The 23,245-nt window shown below is 39.5% G+C and overlaps 1 long non-coding RNA gene across 1 annotated transcript; it reads right to left on the reverse strand.

The window, feature by feature from the left end:
* Positions 1 to 1,534: 1,534 nt before the first annotated feature.
* Positions 1,535 to 19,674, reverse strand: LOC105018513. Its single transcript, XR_828589.3, has 4 exons — positions 19,600 to 19,674; positions 19,122 to 19,194; positions 18,874 to 18,929; positions 1,535 to 1,661 (listed from the first exon to the last, which is right to left on the reverse strand). It is a non-coding gene; the product is annotated as an uncharacterized LOC105018513 (long non-coding RNA).
* Between the last annotated feature and the right edge of the window lie 3,571 nt (positions 19,675 to 23,245).

A 23,245-nucleotide genomic window follows, 5' to 3' on the forward strand; every position in this document is an offset into this window, starting at 1 on the left:
GATGGTCTGTAGGAATCACTCTACATTCTGACCTGATGGTCTGTAGGAATCACTCTACATTCTGACCTGATGGTCTGTAGGAATCACTCTACATTCTGACCTGATGGTCTGTAGGAATCACTCTACATTCTGACCTGATGGTCTGTAGGAATCACTCTACATTCTGACCTGATGGTCTGTAGGAATCACTCTACATTCTGACCTGATGGTCTGTAGGAATCACTCTACATTCTGACCTGATGGTCTGTAGGAATCACTCTACATTCTGACCTGATGGTCTGTAGGAATCACTCTACATTCTGACCTGATGGTCTGTAGGAATCACTCTGATACCTCTGACCTGATAGTTTGTTGGACTGCAATTGTGCTTCCAGATGACTAGAAAATAAGCAATGTTGTAGACTATAAATGCATAGCCCAGGTTTTGTGAGCACACCACACTTGTTCTGACAGGGTGACTTATGAAGGAAGCAAACTGGTAGTGCAAACAGTGGACAATATTAAGCTAAAAGTACACAATCAGAATTGTGTAATGGTGTTAGGGTAAGGAGACAAAACGGGGTCTGCAGCCCCCGAGGACCCCTACTTCTCATGGCTATGCAGAGAGATGTACCACCCTATGTAGAGAGTAACACAGTGCTAATAATACAATGGTGTGTGGGACCAGGTCACTGAGGTAGACTGTGACTTGTTGTCAGAGACAAAATATACAACAACAAAATCACTAGTCTTCCACAGTGTCCAGGACCAAAGTGAATGTAAACTAATATAAAATAGCAGACATACTATGCAATCAATTAATATAAATTGCGATACTATGCAGACAAACTAATACCAAATAATTGACATACGATGCATTTATACAATAAACTAATATTGTAATACAATAATTAAGATATTATCCATACAGTAAACTAACCAGAATAGTAGGATTGTACAGTATATTTATGTTATGAAGACATTTGTGATGACGATTACAAGCATATAAAGCAAATAAACAATCCAAATTTGTCAAGGAAAACATGCATGGATCCCCTCTAGAGTGTTTATAATGTGGTTGTATCTGAAGCCCTTTCCACAAACAGCGCATATGACACACACACACACACACACACACACACAAACATACACATACAATGCACACACACAAACACACACAAATCCACAGCCTTTCATTTCTAAAGGCTATCACCTGTCCACACACCCTCTACCGTTACCCCAGTCTCTGAGTCCCCAGCCTCTGAGAAAGACAGTTATTCAACTAGGGACAATTTCCCAGTTTTAATAAAAGAGATAAAAGTAAAATTGCATCTATTGGTTTTCTAAAGCTCAGCCACTGATGGTAGAAGCATTGGGCTTAGAGGAGGGGGAGGACAGAGGATGTAATTGTGAAGGGCAAAATCAGAAGTCTGCATTTTATGAGACATTTGTCATTCAAGCCGAAGACAAAGATGACACAATCTGACCGATGATATGCAATGAATCACAAATCTCCTAAAATAGAACAAAGTAGAAGATTATTTCTTACCTTTCATAGTCCTTGCATCCTTTATACGTTTTGCTTTAGAATAATCTCAAGAATAGTTTATTTCAGTTTATTTTGATGGTGTGTTCCTACATCACAAGTCGACTTTCCCACATTGCCTCACTACTCCTTGTGGCTGATGGAAAAGGAAAACAGATTGGAACACATCATTCCTCAGAATTGGCCTTGCAGGATGCTTAACACGGTTGATCCCAGCATTCTTGTTTTTTACACAAGTGTTTCAGTCAAATGTGAATGGTGTAACGTCTATCCATTTAGCAGAATGTCATAAGAAAGGTGAAGTATAGCTAAACATACACAGAGCTGACCTTCCATCAGGCAGATAATGAGTGATTATGGAGATAGCCGAGCAGAGACTTCGACATGCTGTTGATCGCTGTCTGTCTGTCTTTGTCCCTGTCTGCCTCTGTCTCCATATCTGTCTGTCCCCGTCTCTGTCTGTCGCTGTCTCTCTGTCTGTCCCTGTCATTATCCCCGTCTCTGCCTGTCCCTGTGTCTGTCTGTCCCGGTCTCTGACTGTCCCTGTCCCCATCTCTGTCTGTCCCTGTCTGTCTGTCCCTGTCTCTGCCTGTCCCTGTGTCTGTCTGTCCCGGTCTCTGACTGTCCCTGTCCCCATCTCTGTCTGTCCCTGTCTGTCTGTCCCTGTCTCTGACTGTCCCTGTCCCCATCTCTGTCTGTCCCTGTCTGTCTGTCCCCGTCTCTGACTGTCCCTGTCCCCGTCTCTGTCTGTCCCTGTCTCAGTCTGTCCCTGCCCCCGTCTGTCTGTCCCTGCCCCCGTCTGTCTGTCCCTGCCCCCGTCTGTCTGTCCCTGCCCCCGTCTGTGTGCAAGGCCACTACTCGTCTACTGAAACATAACTCTGTGTGGTGCAGTGGGTAGGATGCCTGGCTATGGAACTGAATGTTGCTTGTTCAAGACATGGCCCAGATGTTTTGTGTAAATTAATAATGTATGATACATTTTTGTAGTCTTCGTAACATATGTTACGTTTTAGCCAATTTGTAATGTACACTTAACAAAATTTTAAAAGCAACACTTTTGTTTTTGCCCCCATTTATCATGAGCTTAACTCAAAGATCTATGACTTTCTCTATGTACACAAAAGGCCTATGTCTCTCATATATTGTTCACAAATCTGTCTAAATCTGTGTTAGTGAGCACTTCTCCTTTGCCGAGATAATCCATCCACCTCACAGGTGTGGCATATCAAGATGCTGATTAGACAGCATAATTATTGCACAGGTGTGCCTTAGGCTGGCCACAATAAAAGGCCACTCTAAAATGTGCAGTTCCATCACACAGCACAATGCCACAGATGTCGCAAGTTTTGAGGGAGCATGCAGTTGGTCCACCAGATGTCCACAAGATTGCCCACCAGACCAGTTAATCTGCATGCTCGCCGTTCTCATCGGGGTCTGACTGCAGTTCGTTGTCGTAACCGACTTGAGTGGGCAAATACTCACATTCGATGGCATCTGGCACTTTGGAGAGTTTTTCTCTGTACAGGGGAGATGGCAGTATGGCGTCATGTGGGTGAGCGGTTGGCTGATGTCAACATTGTGGATCAAGTTGCCCATGTTGGTGGTGGGGTTATGGTATGGGCAGGCGTGTGTTAAGGACAACGAACACAGGTGCATTTTATTGATGCCATTTTGAATGCACAGAGATACCGTGACGAGATCCTGAGGCCCATTGTTGTGCCATTCATCCACGACCACCACCTCATGTTGCAGCATGGTAATGCAGGGCCCCATGCTGCAAGGATCTGTACACAATTCCTGGAAGCTGAAAACATCCCAGTTCTTCCATGGCCAGCATACTCACCAGACATGTCACCCATTGAGCATGTTTGGGATGCTCTGGATCGGCGTTTATGACAGCATGTTCCAGGTCCTGCCAATATCCAGCAACTTCACACAGCCATTGAAGAGGAGTGTGTTGCACTGCGTTAGGCAAATGGTGGTAACACCTGATACTGACTAGTTTTCCGACCCCCGGACCCCCCAATACAGTGAAACTGCACATTTTAGAGTGGCCTTTTATTGTGGCCAGCGTAAGGCACACCTGTGCAATAATCATGCATCTTGATATGCCACACCTGAGAGGTGGATGGATTATCTTGGCAAAGGAGAATTGCTCACTAACACAGATTTAGACAATATTTGAGAGAAATAGGCCTTTTGTGTACATAGAGAAAGCCTTAGATCTTTGAGTTCAGCTCATGATAAATGGGGGCAAAAACAAAAGTGTTGTGTATTATACGTTTTGGTAGCGCATTTTGTTCAGTGTATTATACGTTTTGGTAGCGCATTGAAATGCGCACTGACACATATCACCCAAAATTTGGTGCCATAGATTTACATATAATAGTTTACGTATTCCAATGAGACTATGTTGCTCGGTCTGTTCCTGCCCTGTCTGTTCTTGCCTGTCCCTCTCTGTCCTAGTCTGTCCTTGTCTGTCCCTGTCTGCCCCTGTTTGTCCCTCTCGGTCCTTGTCTGTCCCCGTCTGTCCTTGTCTGCCCCTGTCTGTCCCTCTCGGTCCCTGTCTGTCCTTGTCTGTCCCTGTCTGTCCTTGTCTGTCCCTGTCTGCCCCTGTCTGCCCCTGTCTGCCCCTGTCTGTCCCTCTCGGTCCATCTCGGTCCTTGTCTGTCCCCGTCTGTCCTTGTCTGTCCCCGTCTGTCCTTGTCTGCCCTTGTCTGTCCCCGTCTGTCCTTGTCTGCCCCTGTCTGCCCCTGTCTGTCCCTCTCGGTCCATCTCGGTCCTTGTCTGTCCCCGTCTGTCCTTGTCTGTCCCCGTCTGTCCTTGTCTGTCCCCGTCTGTCCTTGTCTGCCCCTGTCTGCCCCTGTCTGCCCTTGTCTGTCCCTGTCTGCCCCTGTCGGTCCTTGTCTGTCCTTGTCTGCCCCTGTCTGTCCCTGTCTGTCCCTGTCTGCCCCTGTCTGTCCCTGTCTGCCCCTGTCTGTCCTTGTCACTGTCTGTCCTTGTCACTGTCTGTTCTTGTACTTGTCTGTCTGCTCTTAACTGGCACCTTTACTTGTCTGTATATGTCCAGTATGGACTAGAATGGAATAGAAGCAATAAACGGTCTGATTCTGATTCACTAACAGAAGGAGAGTGGCACCATGGATGTGCGCTCACGCACTCTCTCTCTCTCTCCCTCACACACACACTCACACACACAAAACACACAGAGAGACCTTTTAGTGACCTCAATAAAACCAGGTGACATTTGAAAGGGAAGGAATAACCCAGTGGATCTGGAGATTATTTGCGTTTCTGCCCAATGGAGAGTTATTATACTGTATAGTGGCTAATGTTATTCCCTGATGTTACACAGTGTGTTAGGCCAGAGGTCACCAGGTGCGCAGGCCCCACAATCTGGTTTTCACGCAAAACCGAAAAAGAGAGATTCTGTGATACAACTTCGGTTTTTTGGAAATTGACACATCTACACAACAAGGCTGCTGCAACTTGATCAGCTGTATGCAGTGGGCTACATCAGGAAGTAGCATTAGCTGCTGGGGGTAGAGGGATGGGACATTTTGTTTAATTAAGACAACACATTTTCTCCATTCTTTACCCTTTGGCCTATTATAAAACAATTGCAATACATTTAGCCTGAATTTGGGGCGTTTTATGTACGTCGCAGGCAGGGTCTGAAATTAACACCGGCCACTCGCCAAATGTGGGTAGATTTTATGTTTGTAAATCTCAGAAGGCCATCCACCACACTGGTGGGTACATTATTTTACCCAATTTTTTCTTCATTGTAATCACAGCGGCGGACAGCAGCGCAGAAAAGTTTAAAACTAAATATTTTTAAGACGATTTTTTTTACCAAGTTTAGCGCATTTTCCATCGGGCACAGTTTACTATTGCACGAGCATCAGAGCAGAGAAACAACATCCTGTGTTCTTTGAAGTATCAAGCTAATGAATGAGGTCAGAGAACAGTATGATGTGCAGTTCGCGAACGATTTGTTCATTTTGAACAAATCTTTTTAGTGACTCTGGACTCACAAGTCCTGACTTGTTCAGTTGTATCGTTAATTCGAATGTTTGACAGCAGATTACTACAACATGATCACTTACTTCATACTTGGTCCTCCAGCTCAGTTCTCTGATCAACTTCTATGTGCATTTGCAGAGAAAAATTGATCAAGACAGGAACATAATAAAGGCATGTTTATAACTGATAATTGAACGCAGACTATAATAATTAATATAGTTAGTTGATTACTGATGCGATGAAAAACAAGATGAAAACAAGCCTGCTTTTGCCTAAGTAAAAAAGACTTTTGAACGACTGACTTGGTCAGTTTCATCGTTTAATTGAACGGTTGTTTCGTTCTTTTGAACGAGTTCAACCCAACCACGGAATACGGTGTTAGTTTTACGTTCACAAAGAAAAATAGATCAAGACCATAGCATAATAAAGACATGTTTGTAACAGATAATTAGACAAGGTGGTATTAATGTAGTTGATTTTTGATTGTAATGATAAACACAGATGAAATCATATAATGAGAATTTTCCTAACTAAAAAATACCCATAAACGACTGACATGGTCAGTTTCATCGTTCAGTTGAATGGTTGTTTCGTTGTTGTTTAACGTCTGCCAGGGGAGGTCTACCCCGACCACTGGCTTCCAGCTCAGTAGCCTACTCTCTGTCCAACAGCTGTTAGTTTGAAGTTCTCAAAGAAAAGTTGATGTAGAAAGTAGCATTGTAAATACATGTTTGTAACAGATAATTTGACACATAGCCTACAGTAAATAAAAGCGTTTGCTTAAGTAAAGAAGACACGTAAACGGCATTATGATGAGCATTCGTTGGCCCCGGGGTCGGCTGTAGGCATTACTGACATAAATGAATGAAATGACTTGAAAGAATCGTACTTTTTACTGAACGATTCGACAAGATCCGAGTCAGTAGAAAGAGTCGAACTTCCCATCACTAGAGAACAGGATCTGGCTGTGTTTGTGCACGCGCTACGTTCGTGTTGACCTGTTAGTAAGTGGCTGTCACATTGATATGAAGGTAGCCATCGTCTGAGCGACAACCCAAATTAAGAGGCTAGCTAGATAATTGTCACAACTCCATAGCTACAATGGATTTACGTCATGCAGGCGTTTTAGTATTTTGCCTTCAAAATAAAAGTCTGCGGTGAAACATTATATTCATTCGCCAACAAAAATAAGACTTCGGATTTTCGTTTGTGATGTGTATTGTGTACTACGTAGGTTAAAATATAAATTAACAAATTACTATTTAAATAATGCATATTATAAGGTGGAGAACACTGAGAAATGGTTAGAGTATGTTAATGTAGAGAACTTTTCTAACATATTAAAACAGATTTTGATGTTATTGTTGTTAATTTGCTTTTACTCGTTAGCTTTGGAGAAGGATTGTGTTATAAAATGGGAGGCGATTCAATTGAACAGTTTTAGAGAATGTTTAATTGAGGGGAGTATTTATAGGTTATTATTGGGGAATGATGTTAAGAAAGTATTGTCAAATAATGTTAAGTTGAAAAGGAAGATAGACTGGTGTAAGGGGATGACGTTATTGCAATACATAAAAAACATGTTTGTAGCATCACATAGAAAAATTAAGTTTTGTGAGTATTGGAGGTTTGGAGATGAAGGAGTTTCAAGAGGCTGGCTACAGTATGGTGCTGAGGCTGGGTGACGAGTTCTTCTATGTGTGACCAGTATGCTTAACATAAAAGCAGAAACAACTATTTCGTCATTGGAAATAAAACGTTTGTATTCAACATAAAACCTTATCTCAATTAAATGTAATGAAATTACAATATATATATATATATTTTTTTTTTTTTACAAAAAGGCCGGTAAAACATGTGCTTGGCTGGTGGAATTTTTGGCAGCACATGTAAGCCTCTTGTTAAATAGCATGGTGGTTAGAGATTGAGACTACAGAACAACAGATCCAGTGTTTGACACCTATCATAGTCAAAACCCATTCTGCCTCAGGACAGAAAAAACGATTCTCTCGTCTTTTCACTTGACGAAAAAGGCAGTTATAGTCACCTATATTGATAGTTATTGTGTCCACGTCATACACAAATAGTAAGCTTTTAAAACGACCAATGGCAAAAACCACACAGTTTATAAATGCTATTTATGGTGGAGGTAAACTTACTAAGAAACGTTAGTCAGTTTAACACAATGCTTAATGGTGTGTAGCGACATATTCAAACTCGGTGAGACGTTAATGTGTGATAAAATGATCTAATGTCGAAATGCTCAAATTCGAATCCAGGGAGTCAACACTCATCATTACTTCCTATTGCGGGCCAGCTGAACAAGGCTTGCCTTGTTTCTTGTTCATCTACCTGTCCCCTTGGCATGTGTGCCAAAAAGTTAATTTCGGGACACTGGTCGCAAGGGTCAGGAGATCATAACAGGTTGGGCACATTGAGCCCAGACAAAAGGGAAGATCAGTGGTGCCCACTAGGCTGCCAAACCCAATGGGATGGTTGATTTAGTGCTGAGGGAGCTAAAATTTACAGTTGTATCAAATTGCCATGAAATCTGTCATTCAACGTCACAGAGCAGCTGGGTGGAAACAGATTTTTGGTGAATATAATATCTTACTGACAGTTAATATGCAACAGAAGTGATGTTCCTAATTTTATTTAAATACCCATCTACTGACTAAATAAAATATTGTACTACAGTGTTATATTGAATCAGCTTCATCATGGCACGTACGCTAATGAGTAATTAAAAACACAGAATGACTACACAAGTATTATAATCCAAACAGAAAGCTTGATCGTATCAATATCATACTGCTTAAAATAAAAACAGTGTTATGTTTTTTTAAATTAAATTAAAATAAGAAATACAACCCTGTTTCCAAAAAAGCAAGGATGCTGCATAAAATGCAAATAAAAACAGAATGCAGTGATGTGCAAATAATTTATCCCTGTATGTAATTGAAAATAGTACAAAAACAACATCAAATGTTGAACCAGAGAAATTGTATTGTTTTTGGAAAAATATATGCCCATTTTGAATTTAATGCAGGCAACACGTTTCAAAAAAGTTGGGACATGGGCGCATTTATTGCTTTGTTGCATCTCCTCATTTAACAACCCTCTGTAAGCATTTGGGAACTGAGGAGACCAATTGCTGTAGTTTTTAAAGTGAATATATAGGACTTCAGCTGCTCAACAAAATGAGGTCTCCTTTGTTGTATTTATGGTTTCATAATGCACCAAGTGTTTTCAGTGGGTGACAGGTCTGGACTACAGACAGGCCAGTTTAGCACCCGGACTCTTTTACTACAGCACCATGCTGTTGTAATAGGTGCACAATGTGGTTTGCATTATCTTGCTGAAATAAGCAAGGCCTTCCCAGAAAAATACGTTGTTTGGATGGCAGCATATGTTGCTCCAAAACCTGTATATACTTTTCAGCATTAAGGGTGCCCTCACAAATGTGCAAGCCGCCCATGCCATGTGCACTAATGCACCCCCATACCATCACGGATGCTGGATTTTGAACTGTGTGCTGATAACATCCTGGATGGTCCCTCCAGATCTTATTTATATATGGTTTCTTCTTTGCATGGTAGAGATCTAACTTGCATTGTGGATGCAGCGATGTACTGGTTTCAAAGACAATGGTTTTCTGAAATGTTCCTGAGCCCATGCAGTCATGTCCACTACAGAATCGTGTCTGTTTGTAATGCAGAGTTGCCTTAGGACCCGAAGATCATGGCCATCCAATAATGTTTTTTGTCCTTTTCCCTTGTGTACAGAGAATTCTCCCAATTCTCTGAATCGTTTAATGATATTATGTACCGTAGATGATAAGATCCCCAAACGCTCTGCAATTTTATGTAGAGAAACATTATTCTTAAATTCTTTGCCTGCTGCAGTCTTTCACAGAGTGCTGAACTCCTCCCCAACGTTACTTCTGAAAGACTCACCCTCCAGGATGCTATTTTTATACACAATCATGTTACTGACTTGTTGCAAATTAACCTATTTAGTTGTGAGAAGTTCCACCATGATATTTTATTGTATTGCACAACTTTTCTTTATTTTTTTTATTGCCCCTGTCCCAGCTTTTTTTTTTTTTATGCGTTGTTGGCATCGAATTCAAAGTGGGCATATATTTTTCAAGGAACAATACAAATTTTCAGTTTACAGTTTCAACATTTGATATGTTGTCTTTGTAATATAGGGTTTAAATGATTTGCACATCTTTGCGTTCTGTTTTACTTTCTATTTAACACAGCATCCCAACTTTTTTGGAAAACAGGTTGTACAACAAAATGCAATAAATGAGAATTTTGTCAAATATTTTGTCAGACTGTAATGGGCAAATTAAATCACATCCCCTCCAAATTCACATGAATTGAAAGTGACAGAGACCAAAGAGGTTGGACAAGGCAGAATACTGCTGCATGGATGTTTTACCAGTAAAACTTGAGGAGTTATTATTAAGGCAGGGATAAATGAGGTGGAGGTTTTTTCTTACAGGACTGTAATACCATCATATATATTTTGTTTGGTCCTGTTTGACCTACAGTATGCTCAAAAATGTGACCATTACATGATCTGTATTCTGTTCTCTACGAGCATGGAAGAGAACAAACACTTGTACAGAAGCCTTGGGAAACTCAAGAAGTTATGGTCTGAAGACTAATAATCTTTAAAAACTCTGATACACCGATGTTGCCTACTTTAAATTGTTGGTTTTCTAGCAAAACATTTTTAATTAACTGGATCTTTTCCTAACATATTTACTTGTATTTATTTGTAATGTAAATATATGTATATATATTTTGTTTTGGGTGTTGGAAATCTATAAATAGTCAGGGAGCGCAGAGGGGTGGTTGATCTTGTATTTCTAATTTACAATAACTATCAAAATCACCTGCCTGCTTTAACAATGACAGGATTGACAGGTGCTTTCAGGTAGCGGAGCCGTCACAAGTTAAAGTTACACTGCCCATTTATTTTATATAAGGCACTGCTTGGCTTAACACACACAATGAGAAGGCAACAATTGGACAGCGGTACTGGGAATGGCATAGGACAGAGAGTGACAGGCCAGCGTCGGGCTCAGAAGCAATGGTTAATCTGAGGCTTCAGCTGCTCACTACCACTGACATACAGAACAGACAGATGATGTATATTACTTTCAGACTTACATTGAACTAGGGAAATTAGCTCTCATCAGCTACGGTTTTTCCCATTAAAAACTATATTTGATATAATTGGGATTGCTGTTCACATGAATGCTGCAGACTCTTTTTTTCTGAGTGGCAGAACCTGTCTTTTCATGCACTTATACATTTACTCAAGGAAAGAGGGGAGTCGAAAATGCAGTTCTTTTATATCTCCACTCAGGAGACCTGGCTGAAAATAATAGGGCCTGTATTGAATAGTAATGTATTATTAAAGCAAGTTAAATTATGCTCTCCAGTTGAGGATGGAAGCCATTCATTCTGTACAATTAGACTGATGAGACACAGCATGCAGAAAGGAGCTCTATGACCAACCATAGGGAGCCGATCAGCAGTACATTCCGCTCGTAGGCCAGTTGAATTAAGACTAATGTTCAGTTATGGCGCTCCTGTCACTCTCTAAAATGTAATACAGTGAGAAAATACCATTTAATAACAGACTATGCTCCTTCATATTGGATGAATACCCAAATGTAAAATATATTTTAAAACTGTACCTATATTATTGAATAATTAAGCAACTAGTTCATTCTGATTGGCAATCTACTATAGTTGAACATTGATTTGGCTTCCCACGGTGAGCACATCCATTTTTCTGTCTACATAACCATGGAACAGAACTGATTTAAGGCAGCAGAACAGGCTGGCCATCTGAAAACAGATGATTTGTTTAATTGGCTTTTCACTCTGATAATCTTATAACAGATTCCTCTGTCTGAGCAGAGGAAAAAGCCCAGTGACAGGCAAATGTAATATACCCAAGAATACACAGGTAAACAGTGGTTGCTGTCTGAGTCATGGAAAACAAAATGTGTATAGGAAAATAATATGAATATGTTGTTACTGAAATAAATACTGTAAGAATAACATGCTATACATGCAACCTTCCAATGCATTTCGGTAAGCACCCAGGTTAGAAAAGTTGGGGTAGCAGAAGGCAATAAAAACAACCATCATATTACTGTTTTTCACCTTGTGAACAAATAAAGATCCATAAAATCGGATAATCCCCTTCCAGCCTGTCTATAAACCTTAAGGGGGCTCACATCTCCCATGCTCTCAAATTTCTAATTCCATTATCTTCTAATAAAATGACCCTGTCTTTTTAGAGAGGATGGTGTATACACTTCAAATGGCTGTCCATTCAGACCTTAAATTCATTAGTTGAACATCCCTCTAAAGGCTCTAGGAGGGAGGTGTGCCGTTACGGCCTCAGAACCAGCTTCCTCTTTTTTTCCTCCAGGCACGTGCCCTCGTTCACACTGTGTTGAGTAGCAAGGCTAATGGTGATGGTGACTGGGGGATGGAAGCTTGGCGTGGACATCTCCTGGGCCATCTATCAATGATTAAGACCATCATATCAACAAAACCAGCTCTGAAAAATGTAAAGACAAACAGTATCCACACGCCTTTCCTGGCAGGCGTGTGGATACTGTTTGTCTTTACATTTTTCAGTGATGGTCTGTTGAACTAGCTGAATTGTGTGCATTGTCACGTCCAATACGCAAATGGCTGAGGACTATTCAAGTAAGAAACACTGTCAAAGTGCAACGGAATCTACATCAAAATCCTCTTGGTTGCATTCTGATTTGAAATGAATATAGATTTTTGAATGAACACAATTATTTCTCTCCCATCACTTGCAGGACAGATTTGTGGTTAGCCCCAACAAGCAACATCTATTTTGACGACAGAAGTTACTCATGTAATGGCACATGACATAATTGCTATTGTTGTGAATCTGCTATGAGGAGAGTGAGGCTGCCAGGAAAGGCAGAAAGACAGATCTACTGTAATTACAGCCAGTAAGAGCATATGATTTGTGGTAATTGCCCTGACAAGGTGCTGAGCGTAGCTCCACTTAATTACCTGAGCATGCTCTTTTCTAGGAGCCCTGTGGGAAATGGGTTTTCATTTTTTCATTGCTGAAATTGGAAGGAGGTGGGGGTGGGAAATATGTTCTGCTCCCCTCTGTGTCTGTCAGTGACAGAAAAAATCTCTCATACAGTAAGCGTGTGTCTATTCTGAAGTCTTCTGTCTTTTAGATGATGTACAGGGAGACACACATGACCTGCTTTCATTATCACTTCAATGAATACATGTAACCTGTTTTCTTTATCAATTCAATTAATAAACATAACCTTCCTTATTGATTCAATTAATACACTTTACCTGCTTTCCTTATCAATTCAATTAACACACATATCCTGCATTCATTATCAATTCAATGAATACACATAACCTGCTTTCATTATCAATTAGACCAATCACAGATAACATAAAACTGCACTATGGGTTTTCTCTGAATATTTATGGTCAGAAGGGGTTTTGTAGTATTGAACAAGGACAATATTATTTTTTAACCAAGGCAGCAACAATGAAGTGGCTAAATTAGAATCATAGAGACACAAAACAACACAAAACCTTAGTAGTCCTTCTGTTGCAAAGTCAACTAATCAAATTTTCTATACACTATAAAATGCCATTTACTGATCTTGAATGTCCATGGCCACTACTGTGAAAATTGAACCAGAGTTGGCTACCCACAACTGGTGCAATCCAGTAGAACAGCAATATAAATGTCAGTCATGGTTTTAAAAGGATAAAGCATATTCAGGTAACCGGGCAGATTTTGAGGCATATTCCAGTAGCTCGCTCCCTATCCCCTCAAGACATACTGCAATTACTATCAAAAGCATTTCTAGACCATTTTCATAGACGTTACATGGAAGGATTACTATATTCTGTTTGATCTGATGGCGTTCTGTCAGAGCCAATGTGTCAGCGGCATTTGATCGGGGAAACGATCACTACTCATTGGTACAAGTATAGCGCAGGTTAAGTTCAGTAACCCCATGCTACGGGACCTTCCTGTGGAGAGGTGGCCAGCGGTGGGATGCTGCGTCTGGGGAGAGGGAGTCTAGTGGTGGGGGATAGGTGTGTTTGGTATAGGCTTTGTGACTCAAGGCCCCTCGCTGGGCTCGTCTCTGATGTTGAGTCTCTGCCCCAGTTTGATATTGCCCATCCTCCATCATCTCCTACCTCGCGCCTCATCCGCCAATCTGCCCATCCTCCCTCCGACTGCACTAGCGATGCCTTGATGTGCAGTTCAAGTCAATACACCAGGACACTGTGGCTTTTAGTATTCCAGCCGGCTCCTCCAACCGGGTTGTGCACCTGTGTACCACTCCGAACAAAGGTGGATGGCAACCAGAGATAGGAGCCATCTGTAGGATAACACCTGTCAGATCTTTAGGATCACTCCTTGAAAGTGGCGGTAACCAAAGCAACCTTAAGAAAAATGATTGAATGCAGTCTGAGCTGAGCTGGGTTTACACGCTTCATGCCAAGGCACGCTAATCATCCACTGAAACACAGACCAAAACTGAGGCAATAGAAAAGTGACACAATACTATGTCGATTAATTTACTGATACATCATCTTAATTTGAGACAGTTTGCTAAACGCGGGAAAAGGCCCCAAAGCAACATGAGATTTACATTTTTTTATGTAGATTATATTTGTCATTTTTGTTGTTCTTAATTAATTGAAAACCATGTCAGAAAATTCAAACGTCAGAAGCCTTTTCGAACATAGCCTTTTCGTCCTCAGCCATATGCAGCGTTGGGTAGGTTACTTTTGAAATGTACTCCGTTAAAAATTACCTGTCAAAAACTGTACTTAGTAACAACTCTTGATTAACCCACTCAAACGATGTAACGTAATCTGATTACATTTGATAACTTCTGGGATACTTTCATATTAAAAGAAATAATAAGCCAAATAGGAACAGCCAATTGAACAATACATACTGCTGAATCAATCAACTTTACAGTTTACATACCTAGGCATATACATCATTTTTTTCATTTCACCTTATTGGTTATGTACTGTGTTTGTGAAAAGTATTCAAACCTCTTTGAATAATCAAAATGTTGTTGTAATTTGGACTTGGATAATTCATTAAATAGAAATACATTACATCAACAAAAAAAATCTACAAGCAATAGGCTACCCAAAATTGCCAAAACGAAAAAATGTATTTGAGTCAATTTATATGAAAATGGAAAACTGCAAATTCAGACCCCATGCCGTGACACTCCAGTGTCCTTTTATTGTCCTTGAGATTCTTCTAGAACTGTGGCAAACTCAATCGATTGGACATGATTTAGAAAGACAAAAAAAAAAGTCACATTATTCTATGTAAAGACCAAAACATCCTTCGCTTTTCAAGTGTAAACTTTATGTTTTGACCCACAACCCAACACCGCAACAAGCTTACAGAAATCCGTGAGATCCGCAAGCACGTGCGCAAACGTGGACATGCGCACAGAAATACATTTTACCCACGAGAACAGAACCTGCAATTATTAGGGCCAATAGCCATTCATTTTTTAAACGCAATACTCTTAAATAAATTGAGATTAACACATGCATTCTTAGCATAGTCGATGTCATCAGCAGACAATGTTAATCAATTATCTCAGTTTTCTGAGGTCCAGAACAAGCAGAATCACATGGCCTACTTGTGCATGGGCATCGAATGGAAATCATGAGTGGTTATCCCTGGGCCGAGTGCTTGTCAACACACCTTTCCTTCTCCAATATCGTTATAAATTCCATAAATGTTTTTCTCTTGAAGGCAATGTAATGGTACAGCTATTTGTAGGCAAATAGTAGCCAACTCCCCTAAAGTCCTATCTGAAAACGTAAAAAGAAAAAATACCATGTAGGCCTTCGGCATATTATTGTTTCGAGAATAGTAGATTACTAAACCCCATTTTCTATGGGTAGGCAAATATTAAGATAGGCATACTCAGTTTCTAACTGCGAAATCCTGAGATAAATAAGTGCTTCGGTCACTAATCTCACTTATCTGGTTATGTGCGGCCAGCTTTGCGGGTATACCGATCACACACAGATCTAGGCACAGAACGTTAGGGTGGGAATACTATATTTAAGACAATAAAATAAAAACATCTAACACGGAAGGAGTCATAACTACTTAGCGCACGTATTCTTTTGCACATTTAAAAGTAAGCCAAGAAGTATTATTCATTTTTCCAAAAGTATTTGTAATCGATTACAATATTTTTGCTTGTAATTTAAAGGATTACAGTTACAGTTTTTGTAATCCATAACATGTAACGGATTACTCGTAATGCGTTATTCCCCAACCGTTGCTATATGTTTAACATTTCCTGAATTGCAAGTAAGTTCTACCGTAGCGGGGAGATCATATGAAGATCCTACGTCTATATTTACAATGCACCAATGGAAGTGATGCACTGTTGGCATGTCACTTCACGCCCCCAACCTAGACCTTTAAAGATAAGTGGGAATTCAATTGTTAAATCGATTCCAATTTAGAATATACTAGAAATGTTTTGTAAAAGTGAGGGACAGGCACAGAACAGATGTTCTGAATTAGTAATTTTAACAATATCAAATTACCATCTTGGACCCTCAAGGGTATAATTTACTGTGTTTCATAGACAAAGCTGAATCCACCACATCTTTGCATATATTGTACACATCAATGTATAAATATTACACAGATAAAGATAATGTAAATTGCTTCTATAGCCACAATTCAACTGTAAAATGTAATTAAAACTGTTGATAAAAACAGACTGTATCAGCCAACACCCATGACCCTTCATTGCACATCTATACATTCCACTTGTAATATACATATCCTTAACTCTTCTATTTGCACTACTGGTCTGATTGTAACCACATTTCGTTGTACTGTAATTGTACTTGTTCAATGAAAATAAAGTTGATTCTAATCTAGTGTCTCATACAATGTCCTTCAGAAAGAAACAAAAACACTTTTTACCCATGACACACAAGCATGGCACCATTACATTTTCCTTTGTGTTGGTAAAATGTTAGAAAGACATGCTTACTATGAAGCATGTAATAATCCATGTTATGTCTATCAAACGTAGCTCAACCTAATTGTTAATGGTAAAGAATATATTATCATCACGTTAAACTACATAAGAAACAGACAAATTAGTCTTATAAACTAATCAGTGTCATGTTAAGCCTGGTCTGTCAAACGGTCTGTATGGACTCTCTCACTCTGCTGCTTGGGGCACCTGGTTCATTCTTTGTTGTGCAGAGAACAGCGTTTATCCTTTAGACCCTCCAGTCATCTCAGTCTTTGAGGGCAGGATTGTAGGCCTGCTGATTGTGATTGCACTTCAAACCAGCGACAAATGGCACCCGCCTCACACGGGTCTTACCATGTTTTGTTGTTACTCTAGAATGTCCCTGACATTCATTTTTTTTATTTTTCTATAAAACAGGGGAGGTCTCATGTAGGGATAGTCCTTAGCAGCAGATTGCCTATTTTCTGAGGTTAGCTGCCAAGAGGAACAAAACACCATTCCATGGTGAGGTCCAGGCTGATGCTTTCAATGCTACTGGTTCCACATATTCATTTACACTATTTAGAAATTCCTTAAAGGTCCACCACAGTCAAAAACATAACATTTTATTTAGGTATGATATTTCCACTGAAATAATAACTAGCTATTTGAGTGTGCTCACAAAAGGTGATTGGGTATGTACTTTAGCAGCAGAAGATGATTGCTAGTGGACAATCCAACTGGCTTTATTTTCTATTAAATACATGTATTTTTATAATACAAAAGCTTACAGTCTCACAATCTGTCAGAAAAGGAAAAGACTTAGTTACTTTCTATGCAGGTTTAGTTTCATTTATGCCATGTGTGGGGTTCACACATCAGTGAATTCAGACAGGTGTTTTACCCTTGAGATAGCAACTGGTGATGAGTCAACATTCCTCTCAGTGCATACTACTCCTTTATCCCTGCATGCACTAGTTGGACATTATTAAGTCGTAACTAAGCTGCATCTAATTGCATTAATTGGAGATACTCACAAACCATCTTGTTTGAACACCTGCTGTAAACTGTTTTCTTTCCTGGGTCCAGATTGCCTATGTAGTGTAGGGCACATTTGTGGTCCCATTATGGGGAATGTGTTTTTTCATGTAAATGTAGAATCATGACGCTTGACATACAACCTGTCAGCCAGACTGTTCATTATAGTCACAATGCAGAACCATGGGAGATTGGAAATAAGGCTATTTGCCACACAAATTATGGAGAGCTGTAAGGCACATCTTTATAGCAAGGTATGCACGAAGTTACAAGGGCGACCTAAACTGTAAATCTGTACCGAATAGGAACATTTTATTGCACTTATCTTTAGCAATGTTTTATTTTGCAAAATAAATCCTCCCTTCGACTAGAATATCCCTGAATATTTGGACCAAATCGCAGTGCTGAAAATGATTAGCCACGCACTGAACGCTTCCTGCTCCACTACTCCACCACCACGGCGCTGTCCATGCTGAATGTGCATACAGGTTTTTTAAGTCGCTTCGAGCTCTAAAGAGAAGCACATACTTCCGTGTAACATACCTACATTTAGAAATATTAATACGGAGTGCCTAAATTAGCAAAATTGCTTTTCATGGTTGACCACAAAGTAAACGTAATTCCATAGTTTAGGCTGTTAGAGATAATCTCTACTCAGCTTTGGTAATTTACTAGCCAAAACTAGTTCAAAAGGTAACTCTGACATGAGACGGAAATACTTACACAACTCAAACAGAGATTCGAGGTTGCATGGGAGCATGCGGTCCCATATTAATGCAAATAAATGTCAAGTTGTCTGGGCCTATAAAATAGAATGATAAATGATGTCTGTCACAGACGCACGCACGCACACAAACGCACGCACGCAGATACACACACAACCCCCCCACACACACACACACCCGCACGCACACACACTCACACACACGCACACGCGCGCGCACACAAACACAGCCAATTCGCCAGTCCGCCAAAAATAAAATGTGCCCGCACACAGAATAAAAGGCAACCTGGGACATGATTATTCATCACATAAAATTAAAATGTAACCTAACCAACACGCTGATATCGGCATTGTTAAGTATATTAGTTATACAAGCACCTCAAATTGTACATTGATTATTGCCTAGGTAAATACAATTACATTAACCTTATTTATTTTCACGTGGGGAGAATGTATTACCTAATCGGAAGCCACGAGTATCGGAGAGGAACCAGAGAATATTTTCAGACTGTAGCCTATAACAGAAACAAAAAGCAGATTTTCTATCATTGTTTTTCTGTTTATATAACACATGAGACATCATATTGGTAATCCAGACTGACCTGTCATATGCCTATTCTTCCAGGATGCTAACAATCTTACAATATACATTATTATTTCTGATATAGCTACCTTCAGAAACAATTTCAGTACCTGCTCTACAGTACCTGTTGATATGATCGGCGTCCCGACGGACTTAATCTCTTGCGGTCTCAACACTTGTCCCGTGCTGGCTAATATCTGAAAGTGTGGTAAGCAAAAAAACAAAAACATATGAAAAGTCAAATTTGTGAAATAATCCAATGATCAACAAAGATGGATTCGCCTACAACAGCCTATATAAATGTGAATGCATTTAAACTAATTTCTGCTAATTTCAGTTTACATTCACAAGACTCAACTTCATTACATTGTAGACTATAACAAAATCATTCTTGAAAATCAACCATAATATTAGCCTACTCGTTTTTATTTGGGTCAAAGAATCCGCGAAGGGTTTTTCAGGCGGTTTGCAAAACAAGATGTAGCCTATAGTCGAGATCGTTATAAAGGCCTATGTTTTTTCTTTAACTATTGCTCATTTCGTATGTTATCAGTAAGCTTATATGAAACAGCAAGAGTCGGAAAGAGGTAAGAGATAGTTACCTTGGCGATGCTGTCCGCGTTGCTCCTAGAACTGGAACCGCCGGCATTGACAGTTCATCTTTGTGCCATGTGCTGTAAGACAACCTCCTCAGTTTATCCTAGGGACCTATCCCTTTAAATCCGACTCACCATCACAGGTGGCCTGTCAATTTCAAGAACGTGACGTCAGATTACGGGGAAATAAATAGAAATCCACTTTTCATAACAAAAGTCCTAAATAGGGTTATTTCAGAACGAGATGATAACAGAATCTGATCATAATATTTAGCAAAAATGACCTACCTGCAAAAAGAACATCAAATAAACAGCTTCACATTCTGTTATGAAATTGGTTGTACATTTAATATAATCAAGCAACAAGGCCTGAATTGGTGTGGTATAAAGATGTCTTTTTTTTCAGTCTATTCTTTTCATGTGTTTATATTACATTATAAACTGGCGATTCAATCCCTAAATTCAAACTGGGTCAAAGCTGTAGTAAACTGGTCATGCACCACATGACCACTTGGGTGTCTTGCTATTATAAACTTCTTTGCATCTCAAGAAGATGAATAAAAAACAATATTATGGAATCTGACTACTATATGGTAAATAATGTAACAGGTTTGACATCCTACTTGAAATATAAAATAACAGTGTTGACCATAACAGGATTGACAATTTCATTTTAAATCACCTGTAAATCCCCCCTGGCATGGGGGAACAGAAGCTTGTTGTGTTCAACAGGGAGGAAGAACTGAATGCAAGACCAATATTAAGAAAAATATTTTTTAAATGGAATAGTTTCACCATAATACATTCAGTTAAGGGCTCCCCTTAAAATGAAGGATTTACAATAATACATTATTACAATAAATAATAATTGGCAGAATTGACTTTTATAAAGTAACAAAAATAACTACTGTTTTACAATGATGGTGAATCTTGGAGTGGCTTTAAATTTTTCTAGGAGTCACATGCAGGCCTTTGCCAAAATACAGAATGTTATTACTTCAGCAAGGAAAAAAACAAGATTTCCCAAATTCTCAGTGTGTTCTATATTAAAGGGCACCTCACTTAATCTTACACTTTCAGAATGAAAAGAAGTCAAAACCATTACAGCATGCACAAACTCATAAAAAGGTTACAAAAGGTTTCTCCTGCTTTCCCTGCAGGTGATCCCTCTTTGAAGGAAAGCCTTATCTGGAACCAGAAAGGGTACTCCCTGGAATGGTAAACAGGTTATCCCACAGAGATAGCTGAAAAAATGTTTTGAAACCATTTATTCTCTGAGAGTGTAACTTTTACAATAGCAAAGAGCCCTCGTTTTATTTACAAACTGCTTGAAGGCATTATCAACTGTATTTGAGGTTTCTCCCATTATTTTTAATACTCATAACTATTAAGATTTCCATACCACCTGTTCTTTTCAGTGATTCCATTACCAGAAGATATGACATAGCGACATTATGTTCAGTACTTTACAAATTACCAGAGGGAATCAGGTGTAGCAACAAATATTTATTTTACAATGCTTTAGTCATTTATTATGTAATTTCACAATTTTAATTCATTGTGTTTGGACCTCCATCCAAATCGATCTTATATGTCTCTTTTTGAATAGGAATCCTTCATAAAAAAAAATCTCTCCTAGTCAACATCACCTTCACAGCCATAATAAGTGGTAATAAACTGCTCTATGTACAACAAAGAAATTGGAAAATTAAGTTAGACTTTTCTTTAACATGAATTTTACCCACTTATCAGATGACAGCTGAAAAAAGCACAGCCATTGTACATTTCCATGATTTTGAAGGAAAAAAGGCTACACAAGAGGTGTATTATCCGACACAAACGTGCCCATTGTGCTGAACACTATTGTGCTCTCCTCCCAGACTGAAAAATGATTATCTGAAATACTTAATTTGTGTCACCATGGTGTATGTGTTTGTGTCTGAGTGCGTGCGTGCACACAAGCCTGTGTGGGTTTGTTTTATTCATGGAAATCTGAGTGCTTAGAATACTGTATCTTGACAAATGTTTCCTTAGAAATACAGGTAAAGCGTTTTTTTTTTTCTGGGACATATATTTGAGGGTAATTTGAAACCACACAATGGCTTTTGTTGTGTTATTCCCAAGCTTGTTTGAGCCATGTTGCAGGGCTACTGAACAATGACATTTACAAGACTTAGGAGTGCTATATAGGGACAGCGGAAAAATATCTCTGTCTGTAGTTTTGTATGTTGTACATACAATGTTTGGCAATAACGGCATTGTTTTAATATAGAAATGCCATCACACAGTGGGGATAACCATTAAACCAGATTTAATAATCTGTGAAGGTCAATTGAATGTTGTTGGGATGTTTTCACCCTTCAGAAGCTGTTATTATTAATTTAATGGTTCTAATAAGCTGGACAGCATAACAGCAAAAGAGTTGTTGGGGTAAACTGACTATAAAAAACTAAAATGTAATCAATTTGATAACAGACTGAATATTGTAATCACAGACACTTTTGTAATTAGAAGATAACTGGGAATAGACTTTCAAAAGTAGACAGAATATTTGCCTGGGGTTTGATTCCCATGGGGGACCACATTGGAAATGTGCACACCCACTACTGGATGACACACTGGATGAGGGCATTAGAAAATGTTCAACATTTATAATAAGACACCTAATTTGCCTTTGAAGTAGAAAGTTAGCCAACTGAATGTAATCACAATATGTTACTGAGTTGGGATAATCCACAAAAAACACGACGCTAAAGGGTAGCCAAGTTCAGTGGCACTAGCAGATGTCGATCAGTGTTATGCAAACCTGCACAGAGCAATTCTTCGTTTTCCTAAATAGCATATAAGCAATTCACTGTGTTCAGTGAGATGGAGGATGTGTTCATCCATACCGATGACCCACCAAGAAGCCCTGAACACCTGGCACAAAGTGTCTCTTTTCCAGGTAACTGCGCTCATCAGATAATGACCTCTCCCTGGGTTAATACTTACAAACAAGGGATCGCTTTCAGGCAAAGCAGGGCTTACTGTCAGACTTTTAGACAGAGAGATTTTTAAACCATGACATAAACATCAGAAAAGTAAAAGAGTGCAAACAAACAGAATAGTCACATCAAACCCTAGCTGAGGTCAGAGTGGTAGTGTGCAATAGATGGACAAGTTCCAGTTGCACTAATGCATCTTATACACTCAGCGGCCAAGTAATAATAGAAAAGTGCCCATTACTCTTCTCAGCTGTATTCAGAAATGGCAGAAATTGCCACCCTCTACATCGATGGAGAAGTTGTAGCGCAGACATGCGCAACAGTTACATCCCCCACTGTGGTCCCCTTAGCTTTTGCCTGGAGAGGTAAGAGGGGTGTTCAGCTAGAGCCAGGCGCTAGTGCTTGACCTGTCACTGCCTCCTTTTAAGGTTTTTTGAAAACCCCTCTCATTTATCTCCAATGACCTGAATGCAGAGGTTAGCTTGAAATAGGTGCTGATAAAATGGTCATTGTTCTGTTGTTCTCTTCACTACACAGACCTTACGTGCTTCTTAAATGCTTAAAAACGTATGTAAAACTGAAAACCTATAAGGAAAAACTATAAGCAAAAGATCTATAAGGAAATATAAGTATTCGTATGACTACATTCAAGACAGCAGTGTTCCTTT

This window comes from Esox lucius, chromosome 19, assembly GCF_011004845.1.
Source record: "Esox lucius isolate fEsoLuc1 chromosome 19, fEsoLuc1.pri, whole genome shotgun sequence".
Taxonomy (NCBI): domain Eukaryota; kingdom Metazoa; phylum Chordata; class Actinopteri; order Esociformes; family Esocidae; genus Esox; species Esox lucius.